Raw genomic sequence first — 17,612 nt, 5'->3', positions numbered from 1 at the left:
TGCAATGCCTGATTTATAAAAAGGAAAATACTATTTCATCAAAATCCATTCTTATAGTAATGGATGTATGATATAACTATGGCCCATTAAACCAAGTTATTATCTTAAAATGCCTATTGTAGTGATAAAAACTACAGCAAATACAGTCTCTTACTGCAGGAGAAAAAAATACACTTAACTTTAATTTTTTCTTTGTTCAGGGGTACATCAAATGCATCAACAACATCAGCCACAATTCTATTTGGTGGAAGTTGGAAGTTTTGTGCAAATCAGGATTAATTCTCTTGGCAATAGCAGAGGACCCCCATTGCAGTGCCAGGGTGCCACTGCCTGCTCCGAGGTGTGCTGAGACAGGCACACGGGGATTATGCAACAGGGCAATTAATTAAACATTCAGAGCTCCCTTTCCCAGCCTGGCTGTGGCTCCTCGCTCACTCAGCAGCAACGATCTCCCAGGGTTCTCCAGAGAAGGAAATGGGTTAAACTGATGAGGTATTTTTAATGTGTGTTGACAAAGGTCCAGAGTGAATGTACAGTTGCATTAGTTAAACTGGGACTGCTCTGCTCGGCCTCAGTGGGAATGCCTTCCTCTTTTATTATTTAAAGCTTCTGGGTTTTTTCAACATTTCCTTATTCAGAAAGAAGAAATACATCAGATGCAAATCAGCTGGGAAAATATTCCTGCATTTTCTGTAAAATCACATTGAAGAAGCCATGGAACTTTGTTTCATTTTCACACTGTCTTTACACTTAATGTGTACACACTCCTTTTCCTAATTGCACTGGAGGGTGCAAAGAAAGAGGAGAGGAAAGGCACATGCTGGTGCTCAGCTAGAACAGAGGTCCCTGCAGGGTGAGGACCAGGGACACCGTTCCAGCCCCGTGGTCTCAGTGCCCACAGGGACGGGCAGGAACAGCCTGGCAGGAAAATCCAGCCCAGGTCCTGCTTGGTGCTGGAGCTGCTGTCACCTGGGGGGCAGCACCTGGGGGCTGTGGTGGCACAGGAGACCAGAAGCAGAGGCCATCAGCTCCTGAGCTGCCAGCCTGAGCCACTCTGGGTGCCAGCAGCCTGCTCCCGAGGCACGGGGAGGCACACAGCCCAAATTCTCCTGTACAGCAAAGCTGCCTGCACTGGCACTGGAAAGGCAGGGAACCCAGTGCTGGTGTCTGACTCCAGCTCAGAAGGATGAATGATTGCTTTATTATAGCTATACTATAATACATTAATATACTGTTTAAATGAGATACTAAAACTGCAAACCTACTTGTTCTAACTAACAAATCTAACTCACAACTCGTGCCCCTCTCTGAGAGCCCAGCCCCAGGTGTTTGAGCCACCAGCTCAAACAATCCTCACCAGAATCCAGCCCAGCAATCACCCCAGGTAAACAATTCTCCAAACACATTCCACACGGGAAAACAAGGAGCAGAAATAGAAATTGTTTTCTCTTTCATTTCCCTCTGTGCACCTCTATGAAAAATCCTGCGAGAGAGAAGAATGTGCCTGGCACGCTGTCATTCCTGGAATCCTTCCACGGGGAATTTCCTTCCTTTCCTCCTGCTCTGAGGGCAGAATTCAGCGCTGAGTGATTTGATCAGACTGTGATTGTTTTCTACATGTCAGCAATCTGTGTTCACACCCACTCAGATCTGCCTGCATGCTGGCTAAGCTGCACGTGGTGCCCCGTTTCCCCCTCAATTCTAAAATATTCAGGTGTCATTTCTGGTGAACAGCAGCACTTTGGGAACTTTTTAGGGAGACCCCAATCCATATGGCAACTGGGCTTAAAATTATCTATAGGTACAAGTTCCCTGGTGAAGGAATGCATCAGTCTTGTATTAAAAACAGCCCAAACATAAACAGATTTTACTGTTATTGCTTTAGATAAAATCTTTCACCCCTTCCAAGGTTTTATATCATTTCACACTTATAGGAAAGAGTCCCAAAAGCTTTCAAATGGGATTCAGCCACAGCTGCTCTATCATAAATCTAGAGAATTAAAATGTGCAGTGAGAGAGTTTGTCTAAACAACCTCTTAATTTCCTTCACGTGAAGCAGCTTTTATAAACAGGAACAGCAGCAGGGATGGGAGCTTGTTCAGGACATGGAAATGGAGAGAAAAGGAGAGCAAAACAGGAGGAAAAGCAGCACTGGAGGAGGCTGAAGGAGAACATGGGGGAGCCAAGGAGAATTAGCAAAGTCTTTGGAGTCAGAGAGCACGGGAGGGAAGGGGAACATTCACCTCAGCCATGCGTGGTGGGACCACCAGCCCCACTCGTGAAAAGCCCCCTGGAGCCACTGGAGATCCACTGGCAGTGGGAAGGCAGAGCAGCTTAGCCTGGCATCACCTGTGGGACTCCAGGAAGAATTTAGATTTTGCAATCTGAGAACAAATTTACAAATTGCCTTGCAGTCCTCACAAATCAATCCCTCCATGACTGAAGTAATTCTCTCCCTGAATCCTGATGGAATTCCTCCATTTCTGGCTCCATCCCTGCTGCCAGCCCAGGGTGGGTACTGGGTGTAAGTGACTGCCCAGTGTACTGCAGATTTCAGCAGCCACACCAATGAGCTTTCCATGAGCAGCAAATTCAGGATTAATACCAACCCCAAATGTAACACGGACACACCCAGCATGCAAACTGCTCCTCACTCTTGTCCAACCAGCTAAGCTGGCAACTGGCCACTCTTACACAAATACTGAATACCAGAAGAAAGAAAAAGAAGCAAGAATCCTACAGGTCTTACTTCTCACTTAATTAATTAGAACCATATAACAAAGATTCTGTTGTTCATTGCAGGGGAACAAATGTTATTCAAGACGGAAAACATATTTTTTCCTGATACCAGCAACCAAATGGCAGCTAAGTGATGAACTGTGGAAGAAAGCTGGGAAGAGTTTTCCTTCCTCTTCCTTCCTCCAGCTACCACGGCCATCAGGTGAGCACTGCCGAGGTGCTCGATCCTGTCCCTGAGAGCAGAGCCCGGGGCTGGGGAGCAGCCTGCTCTCAGCTGGACCCTGCTCCTGAGAGCAGCAGCGGGGCTGGAGCTGCTCCCAGCCACCCAGCCCGGGGCCCTGGGGCTCTCCAGCTGCACTGCCTCCTCTGGGACAGCTTCTTGGAGCCTGGAGAGAGCCCCTTTGACTTCAGCATCTGCAGGAGCTCCTGCCTGTCAGATCAAACGCAGTGGTTGTGTCAGCCTGGGCAGGTACAGCTCCAGGACTGCTCCTGCTCTCATTTCAGAGCTGCCCTTTCTACCCAGCGCTGCTGGAACTGCTGCACGTGTGCAAGCCGAGCAGTCAGCTGTGTGTTTTCCTTCCCCACAACGCCTCAAAGGCTTGGGAACAGAATGTCTCCCTCCCGCTGAACACACTCCACATATCAGCACCACTTCGTGGGCTCTACCTTCCTCTGTCAGCTCGTAAAAGTGCCTGCCAAGTTCTGCCTTGGCTGGGCTGGAGCAGCCCCAGGATGGCCCTGCTGTCCCTGAGGCACAGCTCACACTGCAGGGCACATCTCACACTGCAGGGCACAGCTCACACTGCAGGGCACATCTCACACTGCAGGGCACATCTCACACTGCAGGGCACAGCTCACACTGCAGGGCACAACTGACCACTGCAGGGCACAGCACTGAAAGGGTGCTGGCAGTACCCTGGCACCCCAGCCTGGCAGTGACCTGGGATCCCAGCCTGGAAGTGACCTGGGATCCCATCCTGGCAGTGACCTGGGATCCCATCCTGGCAGTGACCTGGCATCCCAGCCTGGCAGTGACCTGGCATCCACAGCCACACAGGAGCCACCCTGAGTGCCAGCAGCACAAACCCTGGGAGCAGCTGGGGGGTTGGAGCTCTGCGCGTGGGCCGTCAGGGAGAAAGGCTGTGTGGGTTTGCAGTGACCCTTCCCTTTCCAACCCTGCTATTCCCCAGCCAAGTCCCAGCAGAGCTGTCCCCAAGCTGCTCAAGGGCAGCAGGATGGGGACCTGAGTGGGAGCTGTGGCTCAGCTGGGGCTGAGCAGAAGGGGAGTGGGCACTGCAGATGCTGCAGCATGCCATGGCACCGTGCACCGGGGCAGGAGCTACAGCAGCAGCACCAAGAACAGAGAGGAGAGCACAGAGCAATGGCCCAAATCTGACCCAGGAGCCCCAGGGTTACCGTGACCCCCAGGCTGGAGGGTCTGCCTCTGCCTTCTCCCAGGTAAGGCACTCACCTGTCTGCAGGCCAGGCTCCCTGTCTCTCACAGAGCTCTTTTGGCCCCGTCTCACCTGGCTGAGGTGTCCCACGCCAACTGCAATTCCAGAGCCCCCAGGGTCTGTCCTTCCAGGGTCTGAACTGGGTCCAAGCCCAGTCCAGCCTTACATCCCGTTCCCAGGCGTGCACAGCCCAGCCTGGAGCAGGGGGTGGGAGCAGCAGCCCAGGCTGGGCAGGCACCAGCTGGGACGGGCTCTGCTGCTGGTTTCAGAAAGCCAAGAGGCCACAAACACCTCTGCAGGTTCTGAGGCAGACTGCCCACAGTGCAGTGGGAACCCCCGGAGCCCTGCGTGCCCTGGGAATGTTTGTTTGTGTTCCAGGAGCACATCCCTGCTCCCACACCTCTCCCCTGCCCCCTGCTCCGCTCTCTCCCAGTGGATCTCAGAAGGATGCAGGCTGACCTGCTGAGATTTTGGGCAGCCTGGGCTCAGCCTATTGAGGCACTGTGGAGCTGTGGAACTGAGTCTCTGCTGCACCTCTGGGCTTTGCTGCAGTCCCAGAGCATAACCACAGTCTCATTCCTGATTTTTCCCACTGTCTCTGCTACTGCCCCACAGCAACCACGAGCTGCAGAGCCAAATCCTAAGAAAGGCTGCTTTAAGATAAAACAAAATAAAAGACTCCCTCATTTTAAAGGAGAAGCACAAGGCCCCAAGCAAAAACATGCACACAATTAAGTTGATTTGTGCATGGAAACATGGTGAGCACACAAAAATGCAGCATATTTCTTAATTCCCATGTTGCCTTGGGCTTCTGACTTCATGGAAATTCACTCCAATATGTTAAACCCTATTTGTCCTTTGAAAAACAAACCCCCATTATTTACCAAAGTGCCCAAACTGAATAAATATGATTGTCCCATGCTAGCTGGATTGCCTATTTTAAAAAACCCCAAACTAGCAGTTCATACCCACTTTATTAATATAACTGTCTTTTCTGCAGAAAAAAAACGAAAAAGACAATGGCAGAGTCTCTTATGTGTTCATATACATTAATCAGGAAGTCACCAAGCAATGTTCATAATCCAGGGAAGCTTCTGCTTTCCAGACCAAGCTCAGCACAAAATTGTGACCCATATTGAGTGAGAAATCTCTCTCCTGGGCTGAATTAAATCCTAAATTCCTGTTAGCAGGTTGGTTATTAAAATTAACAAAGTGCACTTCCTGATGGAACAAGGTGTTTCAGAATGAGACTGGGAAGTCTCCTCAGGGGTCAGACCCTGTAACCTCACACAGTTGTGTCTCATTTTGTGGGCATATTGGTTCTACCAGACCAGTAGCTGCTGTTTCAAAAAAGAGCAATAAAACTTTCAAAACTGAACAAGTGGGGGGACTAAGACACACAAAATCCTGCAACCCACGGGATTTTTGAAGCCTTGGATGCTGGCTCATTCTCCCACTCCTGACTCCAAAGGGGTTTATCCCTGACCTTGGCAGGTTCTGCCAACACTGAACACTCAGGACTATAAACCCTGGGAGCTCCACTCACAGAACCTCTGCTCACTTTAGTTAGGAAGGGTTTATCAAAACACACACTTCTGCAGAAATGGGACACCTGGATAACTGCTGCTGATTATTTTGTACCTCATCCACCCGAGCTGTTGCTTTTCAATTTGCATATATAATCAGGTGTAAGAAAACACCTATTTTACCAATTCAGGCAGTGGCATGACAGAACGTGACCCCCATCATGTACTTGCTGAGGTTTGTAGCACTGATTGGTGTCCTTGGGTAAGGAGACTGCAGGGATCAATCCCTGCTCCTGCTATGATGGTGTCTACTGAGACCAAACCACAGAGAACAGATGAACTCCAAGCTCGTCAGAATTAACTCCTGACAAACAATAACCAGGTTCAAACTGAACACTGTTAAACATAAATTAGAGCAGAGTGAAATACTAATATTGAATTAGCAGCAAGATTCTTGGAGTAATTGAAACACTCAGTGAAAGTCATGAGCTGTGATACGATGTTTAATTGAAATATCTTTCTGTCAGCTGGACAGAGTAAGAAGCTGACAAAGTTTTGTTTGAAAGGGATGAAGTATGTGTTTGGTGATAGCTCAGGGAAATGAATACTTGCATTTAGAGTTGTGAACACCTCCATGCAGGTGAAACTTTGCTACCAGCACCCACCCCAGGCCCACCAGGGCAGGTTCAGAGGTTCTGCCCCACTGGGGCTGGCTGGCCACTGCAGCTTAGAACAAGACATCCAGCACAGATTTCTTTCCAGCTGGAAACGCGTCCCAGTCTCTCCAGCTGAGTCCAGGACAGAGTCCTGTGTGGTCCTCAGATGGCCACGGGGACACAGGGGTGTTCACGTCAGGTGGTGGAACCAGCCCAACCCATGATAGCCCCGAGGAGCTCAGCCCCGCACGGGGAGGGAGACCAACACAGCCTGAGGTTTCAGACACTAACAGCACAGGGATAGCCCAGTGAGCTGGTATTTCAGAGCCAATTTGGTGACCATGCTGGCTCCAGGAGAGCTTCCAGCACGGACACTCCGGGTGCTGAAGCAGTCCCAGCTCCTGAGAGCAGCCAGAGGAGGGAGCAGGGCTGGCTGGACCCAGCACCTCCCCTCATCCCCGGGCTCTGGGAGCTCTGGGCTCGGCAGGAGCACAGGGCAGAGCTGCCTGGGCACCACAGAAGGGCAGGGTTGGTCCCTGTGCCCCTGACATCCCTGGGCAGCAGCTCCAGCACCAGCTGCAGCTGCTCCTGCTGCACAGGGAGGGAATGAGGTTTCCTTATTGCTCAACAAAAGCTGCTCTGTTGGGACGCTGTGGTTGGGTTTGTGGTGCTCCTGCTGCCAAACACCTGCATCTATTCAGACACAAGTGCAAGAGTCATGGTTTGTGATCTGTGTTTCTGTTGTCAGACAGCAGCCCCAGCAAGGCTCCCAGTGCAAACTGCCTGGAAACTGCTCTGAGCTGGGTTTGGGTGTCCTCACACCCTGTGCACCAGGAGCGAGCAGGTGAGTAACAACAGCAGCCCCTGAGCTCAGCGCTGGGCAGTTCTGCACTGGCAAAAGTGCTGCAGAATGTTTGGGGGATAATCAGACCCTTCATTCAGTTCTGCTTTTTCTTTTGTATTTTTAATGTCAGTTCTGCCTCGCTTCCTTTTATCTGCATAGTGAGATTTTCCCCTTGGTTCTATTTGAAGTGGTGTATTTTATTTATTTTGTACTATTAAGATAATCAATATGTGTATTTTAAGAAGGACAGCTTCATCAGACTCGCTTTGTTTGTTTAGGCTGAGTTTATCTTATGGGCTGGGAGGTGACCAGGAGACGTTTCGGAGTGCAGAGCTGTGCCTGTGCCCGCAGAGCAGCCAGCTGTAGTTGGATCTCAGCAGTGCCTTCTCCAGGCTCACACACCACACACTGTGCTCGCTGTGGCAGTGGAGGCTGAGCTCAGCGGGCACGCTGCACCCTGAGCCCCCTGCCCTGCGGATGCTGGGGGCTCCTGTGCTGCACGTCCCCCTCCTCAGCCCCAGCCCAGCCCTGACGCCCAGCACACCCAGCCAGGGGCACAAAGCTGAGCAAGAGCAGCTCTCTCCGCAGCCCAGTGGCCGTGGCACGGTGGCACAGGGATGCGGGTACCTGCCAGGGGTGCCACAGGCACAGGGACACTCGGTGCCAGAAGCCCCAGCACATGAACAGAGCTGGGGGCTGGCCAGAGCTGCTGCACGGGCACTGCTCCTGCAGCGTGCAGCCAGAAGGAACCTCCAGCAGCAGTGCAGCTACCTTCCAGTAGCCCCGACAGGATTCTCTTACGGAGGCACTGGCACAGCCTTTTCATCGCTGCCAGAAACCAAATCTGGATGGGAAGCCCGGGGCTCTTAATCTGGATTTATGAGCCCGCTACCAACTCCTTAAGCCATCTACAAGCACTTGAGGGGCTGGATTAAAGTCAGCTGTGTGGGAAAGAATGTGAGTCTGTCAGCTTCAATGAAAGCCTGTCCACCTTGCACTGATCCTGACTCTGACCCCAGGGACTCGCTGGAGCTTGCCTGGGACACACACACAGCAGATGAGCAGCTCCAGCTGTATTTTGGAAAACTGCACGACTCAGCTATTTCTCTTCTGATCTTTTTCATCTCTCCAGAGCTTTCTTGGTTCTCCTGAGGAGCTGAGTTTGCACATCCTTCCCACAGCACCTGCAGGCTGCTCCCACCTTCACTTTGCACCAGATTTTATCTGGCTGGCACACAGCACTCCCCAGGAACTCCTGGAGCAGTTTGTCCCTAAGAATCCTGTCCCCTGCCTGAAGGACCGGGCTGCTGTGCCTCCTGGCAGCTTTTCACTCTCTGTGTTACCTGAGCAAGCACAGCCCTGCTCCTTCCCAGGGCTCCATGGATGGGGCCAGCTCTGGCTACCACGACTGCAATTGTTCTCTGGGCCTGGTGTGCTGCACCAGGATTTTGCTGAACCTCTGTAGAACATAGTCAGTATTTCTTTCCTTCCCGCACCGTGTCCTAAAATAACACTTTTTAAGCCCAATCCCTGTCATTCTGGGGAAAAGTGTGTATGGAAAATTATTATGTTGGGAACATGTATTTAAACAGCTGCCAAAAGTACACAATTTTAAATAGTAAGAGCAAAGCGGAGCACTGTGGGGTCTGGCCAGAAGAAACCATCACTCCAAAAAGCTTATTTCATATACACAATAATTTACCCAAACAAATAATGCTAATAATGTTTATGGGATGAGACGGATCTCTTTTGAATGCCAGCACAAGATTTAAACTAACTGACAAGAGGCATAATTTACCTTGAGTTCTCTTCATTAGGCACCCCTGGCAGCTTCTCCTGAACTAGGAGGAATAACAATTAACTTCAGATGGAAATATGAAATCTAAATTACAGTTGCTAAACGTAAGAAGAGTAAGGAGAAGATTCTATTATAATAAGATATATTCAAATTACATACACAGCACCTTTAATTTGGGAGAGTGGGCTCGTTAGGAATGACAGAAATGTGGATAGAGTATGAAGTTTGGTATTTCTTTATATTCCTCAAACAAGCAACACAAGAGTGCACCTTGTTTCCTCTCAGGATTTATGTACAGAAAATCCCAACCTGCTTCTCAGCTGTTAGATACAGGTACCACTTATCACACATGCTGCTGGGCCTATTTCCACCCTCAGTCTCCCAGAGGTTTCTGCAGAGGACACCAGGAACTGTGCTCGGAACTCCAAGAGAGTAACAACTTCTTGAGTTCCCAGCCCTCCCTCTGTGGAGGACTCAAAGGCAAGGAGAGAACTCCTCCGTTGGTGTTCCTGGCTCCCTGTGCTCCTGTGAGCTGGGGAGCTGCAGGACACCCTCCTGTCCCACAGCAGCCCCTGCTTGAACATTTATTGCTTCTATGGGAGCTGGAGCTCCCGGGGGACAGGCTGGGAAGCCTTCAGGGGCCTGGGGCACTTCGTGTCCCTCCTGCTGCCAGTGACTGGGGATGTGGCCACCAGGGATGTCCTGGAGCTGGCAGCTGGACTCCTGTGGCAGTGCTCCATGTTCCACAGCATCCCTTTAATCCCAGGCATTGTTCTCGGACTGTTTCAAATATCTTCCATTGACATTCAGACAACGACATGTCACTGCTCCCTCGCACATGGGCAGCTCACTTTGAGTTATGAGATTTCATTTTGCAGCTCGCACAGGAAATGGAATAAACTAAATTAAAATTCCTGGTAAGAACAGCAGCCGACTGATACAGAACCAAGCCCTCATAAAACCCATTATTCTGGTACAGTTAATGAGAGGAAAGAATTTATAAGACAAACTACTTTTTTTTCCAAGAGCATGTAAATAATTTATGAATTGAAGTTCTTATGGAAAGCAGGTGCGACCTGTACTATAAATGGCTGCAGCTCTAGAAAACTGGAATGCTCACTGAATACACCTTGGTAGGTAACCACAGAGCACTCTTCTCTAGAAAATACAAACCCCAGAATTGTTAATCTTTGTTTTGGCAGAGGATAATTCTAGCATGTAAAATTGCATCATCTTAAATACCACCTGGAAACAAATGGTGGAAGTATGTGCTGTGTTAGAAACTGCTGCAACATTTCAAACATTCTTGTCCTGCTTCTTTTCTCTGAAAAGCAGCGAGGAGCCCCAGGGGGAGGCTCTGGGAGCAGCACACAGCATGGCAGGAGCAGAGCAGGCAGAGACGTTTCAGACACGTCCTGCTGGGCAGGAGGCCGGAGTGAAACCTGCCCTGAGCAGCATTTGCACCCTGAGAAACGCTGCTTTCAGTGCCTGTGGGCTCTCAGCCTCCAGGCACACCAAGGGCACCTCTGCCCACCTCCCCACCCTCGGTGCCTGGGGCTCAGCTCGTCCCCTGTGCCCTCCACTCCCACCTGGGTTACAGTGGGGAAAGGCTTTTCTGGACAGGGGCAGAACAAAGGATAACTGGACTCTCTTTCCAAAAGCTGCCATCCTTCACCTTCCTTGGGCTGTCACCCAGGAAAGCTGTTAACATTTAAAATGCCAGGAGCTCCTTTTAGCGCTGGATTTTTAAGTTATTCCCAGAAATTGTCAGATTATGCCAGGGAAGTGTGATTTCACACTGGGTGCTCATCACTTTGCCATGGAAGCAGAGACAGGTCCAGAGTTTTAACCAAAGGCAGAGGCAGCTGCAGCTGCAAGCAAAGCAGATGTTGTGGCTGACATTTCTGGGGGGAAGGTGAGTTATAATAAACACATTCATTAACTTTCTTCTAGCAAAACCAGGGCACGGACAGGCAGCGGTGTCACCTCCTCAGCTGCTTCTTTATTCGATCTCCTGGCACCCAAACCCTGTCAATTTGGCAAGTGGTCCAGCCAGATAAACCCTAGAACTTCAGAAAAAACTTCTTCAGAACTTTTGAAATTTCAGAGCTTCTAAATCTTCTGAGTTGGAGCTCAGAGAAAAGGAAAACCACCACTGGCTGACCCTGCTCCTGAGCCCTACCACCAGTACAGAAACGTCACATTCACCTGGATCTGCATGCCCTCTTCACCATGTACACAGCTTTCTGTGTGTCTCAGCTCAAACAAACGGACCTCAGGTGCCTCTTATTTTAAGGCTGATGCAGAAAAAAACTTAATTATTACTATGTTTGAAAATCTGATTGTGCTTCTCCACCACAAGATGAGAAGAAAATTAAAGTATCATTTGTAAGTATCGTTGTAATAACTAAAGTTGGGAACTCTGAATGCATCTTAACAAAGCCGTGATCATCTTCACAGATTCAAACTTCTAATCTCCTAAAATGCTGCAAGCAGAATGGTTCCTTTTTAAATCCTCCAAAAATTTGGATTATTCCCTCTAATCTTGACTAAATCATATTAAAGATAATGAAAACATATTTTGTTTTAATCGCTCTTGGCGATATCATCTGAGAAATCTCATCCTTTAATCCCCTCAGTAGTGCCATCGAGATGAGTGCAAAGATTTGGTTCATGGCCAGGGGAAGGCACAGCCAAGTCACTGTGATTGTGGAATATCTGACACTCATGAGGGTGCTCAGGGAGCACAGGGTCACCACAAAAACCCCAACAGCCACATTCCACTCTTGTCTCACACACCCTCCCAATTGTAATCTTGTTCTTATGAAAAACACAGTACTTTGTCATGTGTCAGCCCAGCAGTGCTAAAGGCTTCTTAAGAAACCAATATCTGCATCAGCCACAGTGGAAAAAAGCCAGCTGTGAGATAAAAGGAAAAATACCTTTTCTTTACTGCTACCATATCAGCTATGAGGATTATCCAGGATGTCTGACACCAAGTTATCCAGGATGCTGCAGGGTGTTCAGGAGCGTTTCAGAGCACAGGATACACAAGACCTGGGAAGACATAGGAATAAATATTTATAAACATTCTTGTGAATTTTGTTTTGGCTCAGCCATCAGAGCAGAACATTATTTACATAGTAAAAGCAAGCTCTTGTCTGTAAACAAGAACTAATAAGCAGGGTGATAATATATGCTGAGGGCAGAGAATTTTTGTCTCAGGTAAAACAAATAAAGCTCATAAACATGAGAGCACCCAGTCAGTGAAAAAGGAGGAATAGTGTCACACATCATGCAGCGTGAACTGTGCCCAAAGCTGAAGAACAGTTGTAAATGATGCACAAGCAAAGGCAGTGTTTACCTAAAACTGTTGAGAAAAGCTTGAATAAAATATAAGGTCAATAAAACCTCTCTCTGAGGAAATTGTAAACTGTAAATGGGAAAAGCTGACATTTCACAAGGTAAGCAGTGACTTGATGCTACATTTGGAATGTAGAGGAGCACAGGATGTACCTGCACTGCCCTCAGGGCAGGAACCCCAGGCAAGCACTGCTCTGGGAGCTCAGGGGAGCTGCAGGCACAGGTGTGCAAATTCTTCCTCACACACAGGGTAAAGAGAACAGAAGTGAGACAAGCTCAGTGCACTGTGTGGGGTGTGTAGTATTTTATAGCCATTGTTTTGCACCATTCCCTCACCTAAAGCAAGAACAGCAGTGTGAGAAATAATTCTTTCAAATATGAAAATAAAGAAAATAATTCTGCTAGTTCTGAGCATTTCTGAATATTTTCCAGAGGAAGTCTTGATGGACTGAAGGTCAGACTGTAACTATAACAGTTGTCTAAGACAAGAAAAAGTTAAAAGTCTATGAAACCATGTGGAAATTTCATCAATGCATGACTGTATTTCATAAGAATCCTCACAGAACAAATACTACTGTTTGCAGTTCTCAGAAATGAGGAATGCATGTCACAATTTTCACAGGAAGAAATTCAATCAGGTGTACTGTTTAGACCTTCATGCCCGGTAGGCAAGTGTTATGATCCCCTGCAAGCCAAACACCAGGATTTGCTCTTCGCAGGAGCTCTGCTCGCCGAGTGCAGCACCCTTCAGCGAGGGGGCTCTAAACCAGCTGAGCTGTATTTTCAGGGCAGGCTGCTGGGTTTTGGGCTGGCTCTGGCTGTCTCCGAGGGAGGCAGGGAGGGAAGGAGGGGAGCCCAGGCGTGGGCAGCCCGGTGCTCGGGCAGAGCCGCTCTCCTCCGCAGTGCCAGCCCGGCTGCTCCAGCTGTGCAGCACAGCTGGCACCACCTGCTCGGGGCTCGCCAGCCCTGTTCACCTCTGCAGCAGCTCACGGCTGCTCCAAAGCCAATCCCCTGAAGAAAGAGGCAGGGACGCTTTGTGCTTGATGTCTAAACTGAGAGTTTGTTTTCCAGAAGCTCTTCAGGCTGAGAGTTGTGATTATTTGTAAGAGCTCACAGCGTGGCACACTGAACTGGGGGTTCCTGCTGCTGCTGCCACTCACAGAAACCCAAACTCTGCTTCCAGTCAGAGAGCAAGGGCATAAATCCAACCCAGAGCAGTGCCAGGACATTCATGGGATTGCTCTGCCCACGGGTGACAGAGCTGCTCTGGGGCTGTGCAGGAACAGCAATAAAAGCCCACTGTAGCTACTGATACACATAAAACCCAAACTGGTGAGGCCAAGGAAGACTCCACACTTGTCTTTATCCCGCCCCTCCCAAGGTCAGCATTTTTAGAAGCACACGTTTTTAGTGCTCAGGATACCATCAGTGAAGTTATGCTGCACTAGGTACAGAAAAAGCTGCATTTATAGTCTTGTATTTAAACAAGATGTAAACTCACTGTAACTTCAAAACTTTTCAGAGGAGCAAATCGATTTGACATGAATGAGTGCCCTTGGATTGCTGCAGTCAGGAGATATGGCTATGGACCCAAACCACTCGGAGAGATCCTGATATACATTACACTTACAAAAAAAATCTGAATTTGAGTTCAGAGCCCAATTTCACAAGTCAAACCCATTGCTGATCCAAAACCAGACTTGCATAGGTCAAATTTCCAGAGAGTCTACACTCCCTTTGCTGCACAGGTAAGCAGAGTAGTTTTTATCACCGTGGTCTTTCTTCAGGGTAATTATTGAACAGTGAGAAGAAAGTTAATTATGGTTTGGGTTTCTTTAACCTGGAAGAAAAACCAGCAATTTTGTGCTACTATGAGAAAAGTGCCTGGTTGTTTTCTGCCTTTTCTTATCCTCCCCCTGCCCAAGCTCAGAGCAGCGAGACATGGGGTAGGGGGAGGAAGGTATTTTTAGATTAGATGTAATTTTCCCTTCCTCTCTGGAAAGTAAACAACAACAGAAGCTTGTGCTTGTCACAGTTATGAGTAAAAAATAAAAAATAAACCAGCACTTCATAATAAAATCACCTGGCATTTAGCAGACACCGATCTCCCCAAAACACACAGAAAATGTGATGCCACAGAACCTTGTCAGTCACAAACAAGTATGATGGAGGAAAGCACAGACTTCATCATTTTTTTAAACACAATTACATATTCCAAGATCAGAAAGCAGCTGCAGTCACATATACCTACAGTACAATGCTTATACACGGCCTGGCTAACGTGTGTTTTAATATTCATATCTTATAGATATGTAAATATGCATTCTCAGAGAAAACATACATCGTGCACTCTAAGCCGGACGTGTGTTACCAAAATAATGTTAACCATCTATTTCTGCATTTCAAATTATGAAATCTTTGGAAGTTCTCCTGTTCTTTACAAAATAAGTAGTTTTCTAATTCTCATCCCTCAGTTCTATGTGTATTTCGAGACATCCTAGTTCCCAGTTCCCTGCCAAAATCAGCGGTGTCTTTGAAACTTCTTAAGGAATGTAATAGGTCTGGAAACTCTTAGTAGGCTCCTAAATCCCCCTGTAAATGCTGGCAAATTCCCAGCCTGCCCATTCTCACAGGGATACAGGGCCTAATTCCAAAGCCATTAAACGCTGGGGGTTCAGGAGCTGCTTTGACCCTGCAATTATTTGATCCTCCTCGCAGTAAAGCTCCAGTGGCACAGCCACAGAGGCAACAGGAGAGGCAGCAGCAGAGCGGGCAAACCGGGAAGGGAGAGGCAGTGGAAGAGGAGCAAGCAGGGAGGGAAGGAAGCCTCAGGAAGGGGAGCAGCTCTCCGAGGCTTGGCCGGGAGCAGGGATGCTGCGGGTGGAGCTGCCCCTGGCCCGGGTGTGCTCACTCGGCAGCAGGATGCAGGGTGTTCATTTGCTCTGCCACCAGCTGAGCTGTGGGGATGCCCACACCCCGCAGCTGAGCACACGGGGCACGAGCAGCTACCCCAGGGCACGTCCCAGGGCACAGCCACCTCCTGGCCCTTCGTGTCACCCGTGGAGCTCCCCAGGCCCAGGGGAAGGCAGGACAAGTTCTCACTGCGACAAACAACAGGGATTTGTTTTCCCATATTCACACACACAGCACATTTGCTCTCTCATATTTTAAGACAGAAAATCTAATGTAAACCATTAGGAAAACATCTTGGTTTTCTCTCCCAGATCTACTGTCTCAGTGTGGCCTGAGAAGGATGGCTTGGGTCAGGACAACTCTCTCCATGCTCTGACAGCCCAGAGTCAGCACTTTTTCCTCTCCATTTTCCATACTGTACTTGTGCCATACAAGCCTTGTACTTTGTCATTTGAGATTAAAAAAGACCAGAAAGAGACATTAAAGTCATGGACTTGATTCAAATGATCTCATGGACAGGGCTGTGGAGCCAGCTAATCTGTGACATTGAAACACAACCTATTTTTCTTGCTGACTACTTGCTTATGTCATTTGGGTGGTGAAAAGAAACTCTCATCCAGGATGCCAGCAGCAAGAAAGAACAGAAAAATGGGACTTATTTGCCACTGGCCAGGCAAGGTGCCACTACCCACCACTTTGTCAAGTTATGGCTGATAGTTTTCCAGTGGCCTAGACGTTACTAACGAATATTTTTAATCTGTCATCCTCAATTTAAACGTTTCTTTCCTCTCTTTTGAATAACTTCTTGAGTGTAACTGCACTCCAGACTCCAGCAGCCAGCCTGTGGTGCTGTGTGTTTTTATCAGCCTGTGGTGCTGTGTGTTTTTATCAGCCTGTGGTGCTCTCTGTTTATCAGCCTGTGGTGCTGTGTGTTTATCAGCCTGTGGTGCTCTCTGTTTATCAGCCTGGCAGTCCATCAGGGGCTCGCTGTTGTAACAGACTATGACAAAAAACAATCACAGCCCTGGGCAGGGATAACCTGCTTAGTACCAGCCTGGGCATCCTTGCAGCCTGCTGAGGGAACACACCCTTCAGGGCCAGTCCTCCAGGGAGCTCCTGTCTGCTGCTGAGCTGGGGTGAGCTGCAGCCCCTGCCCCTGAGCACCATTCAACCCTGCCAGGGACCCCAGCCCGTGGGCACTGCCAGGGGCAGAATTCCCAAGGGCTCCATCCCCTGCAGCCCCTGAGCACCACCTGGCCCTGCCAGGGACCCCAGCCCGTGGGCACTGCCAGGGGCAGAATTCCCAAGGGCTCCATCCCCTGCAGCCCCTGAGCACCACCCGGCCCTGCCAGGGACCCGAGCTCGGGGGCACTGCCAGGGGCAGAATTCCCAAGGGCTTCATCCCCTGCAGCCCCTGAGCACGATCCAGCCCTGCCAGGGACCCCAGCCCGTGGGCACTGCCAGGGGCAGCGTTCCCAAGGGCTCAGCAGTGCTGTGTGGGCTGGGGGCTCCATCCCCTGCAGCCCCCACCCGGGCACCCCAGCATTTCCCAGCTGGTGAATTCCCAGTGATTCCCCTGGGAATGCAGCCCAGAGTCCCAGGGTTGGGCTCGCAGGGCTGGGGAGCCTCTGCTGCGGCTGCCCAGGGCTCTAGAGCCGGGTTCAGAGAGCTGCTGGAGACAAGGCTGGAGTTCACTCCTTGGCTTCTGTGTGCCCGTAGCAGGTCCTGCTCCAGTTCTTGCTGCAGGAAAGGCCTCTCTGTGCTTGTGCTCTTTTTCCCCCAGAGCTGTGGTGTTGAAGTTAACCAGGGAAGTGTGACTGAGCCTTCACATCTGTATCAGCACTGCCTGGGAAACCTGTGGTTAACAGACCTCAGCTCTCTCCTCTCCTTTTCTTCTGTGTTTACACCATTATCACTTTTCACGCCATCTGCATGTGGCACTTTCAGATCCCCTGGTTTTGTCCACTGCTGTCCCAGGAACATGTAACACATGGTGCAGATTCAGGACCCCAAAGAGCCTGATAGCCAGAGCTAACTGCAGCCATGTGTGTGGCTCTTAGGCAAGCTCAGAGCCAGCCAAAACAAAAGAAAACAAACACCAACAAACAAACAAACAAACAAAACATGGGGGTGGGATTAAAAAAAAAAAAAGAGAAAAAAGCTTTTCAGCCAAGTGTTTTATCAGGCTTGCAAACACCTGCACATCACTTGCACAGCAAAGCCTGTTGCCTAACAAAGACAGAGCTTTGTAATACGATACAATTAGACCTGAATAATTTAGGCATTGAAACAAATATTTTGAGACCAAGACTATTTGCT

The sequence above is a fragment of the Lonchura striata genome, chromosome 9 (assembly GCF_050655825.1).
Source record: "Lonchura striata isolate lonStrDom1 chromosome 9, ASM5065582v1, whole genome shotgun sequence".
Taxonomy (NCBI): Eukaryota; Metazoa; Chordata; class Aves; order Passeriformes; family Estrildidae; genus Lonchura; species Lonchura striata.
The sequence above is the reverse complement of the archived record's forward strand: the minus strand, read 5'-3'. Positions refer to the sequence as shown.